General features: G+C 36.5%; 1 non-coding gene across 1 annotated transcript; it reads left to right on the forward strand.

Moving 5' to 3' along the window:
* The first annotated feature begins 860 nt into the window (after window positions 1-860).
* Window positions 861-962, forward strand: LOC116465910 (U6 spliceosomal RNA). Its single transcript, XR_004247291.1, has one exon. It is a non-coding gene; the product is annotated as a U6 spliceosomal RNA (small nuclear RNA).
* The last annotated feature ends 417 nt before the right edge of the window (window positions 963-1379 follow it).

The following is a 1379-nucleotide window of genomic DNA, read 5'->3' on the forward strand; positions in this document are numbered from 1 at the left end:
CAGGAACAGCAGGATTAATGTTTTAATAAAATGGTTTACAATGGCTACTTAGTCTTCTGGTCATTCTCTTGACTACATCAATTATAATATAATTGAATACATCAATTACAATCTAAGTTATTAAGTTAATCTAAGTTATTTCCCTCTAAATTAGCTTACATTTGTACAAAATAAAGTTAATTTCCTATGTTTCTACTTGCACAACCATGTGAAAATTTCCTGTAGGTCTTCTTTGGCATCAAATTATCCATGAGTGCTTATATTACCTCCATAATTATTAAGCTGTTGGAATTTCTAATAAAGGATAATTTCATTGGCCAAGGCAAGTGATTTTTTGAAGCAAACATAATGAAATCTAAATACTCTCTGAAAGTCTTTTGAGTGTGATAAATACATATGCAAGTCAAGGGAGAAACAATCAGATTTTTCGAGAGGTCTTTCACAAAGTGTCACACCAAAAATTAGCAACAAAATAAAAAAAAAAATCACCATAGTTTGGAAGAACAGTTTGTCATGTCAGGCAATGGAATTACAGATAGAAGATAAATAGTACGTGTAAATTGGCTTATTTTGGCAGATACAATCAAAATAATTTTTTCCATAAATGATTTGACCAAGTTGGTAGAGACGTCTCTAAATTATGATGCCATGCTACACTTTCTCTTTCTTGTTTCTTTGGAATCCCTCTTCTAGTGTGGACCAACTGTCTGACTTCCTTGAATTCTTCTTAGTGTAGTCTTTTCATTTGTTTTCACACAACTGAACTTTCTCCTTCCTATACTCCAGACTTTCTTGCCTGCCTGACTTCACTCTATTCCCTGTTCTTGGAAGGTCTTTATCTCTTAAAAGTTAAGCTTGTAGTGCTTGCTTTGGCAGCACATATACTAAAATTGGAATGATAGAGATTAGCGTGATCTCTGCGCAAGGATGACACACAAATTTGTGAAGTATTCCATGTTTTTAAAAATTAAAAAAAAAAAAGCTTTAAAGCTTAGGATGGTGGTTGCACCTGTAGTCCCAGCTACTGGGGAGGCTGAAGCAGGAGGATCATGTAAGTTCAGGTGTTCAAGGCTACTATGCACAATGATGGGAGTCTGTGAATAGCCACAGCACTTGGGCCTGGGCAACATAGTGAGGCCACTTCTCTTAAAAAAAAAAAAAAAAAAGTTGAGCTTTTAGAAGGCCTTTTTGATTTACCAGCTAAACTGCTCTCTCATTGATACCACAACACCGAATTATCTTTATTTTTAAAAAAATTTATTTTAAAAATCTTTTTATTTTGTTCCTTCCCCTTTTCCCCTTCCCCTCCCCTCCCCCTCCTCTCCCCCCCTCCTCTCCCCTCCCCTCCCCTCCCCCTCCCCTCCCCTCTCCCCTCTCCC

Source organism: Hylobates moloch, unplaced genomic scaffold (genome assembly GCF_009828535.3).
Source record: "Hylobates moloch isolate HMO894 unplaced genomic scaffold, HMol_V3 SCAFFOLD_14075, whole genome shotgun sequence".
Classification (NCBI taxonomy): domain Eukaryota; kingdom Metazoa; phylum Chordata; class Mammalia; order Primates; family Hylobatidae; genus Hylobates; species Hylobates moloch.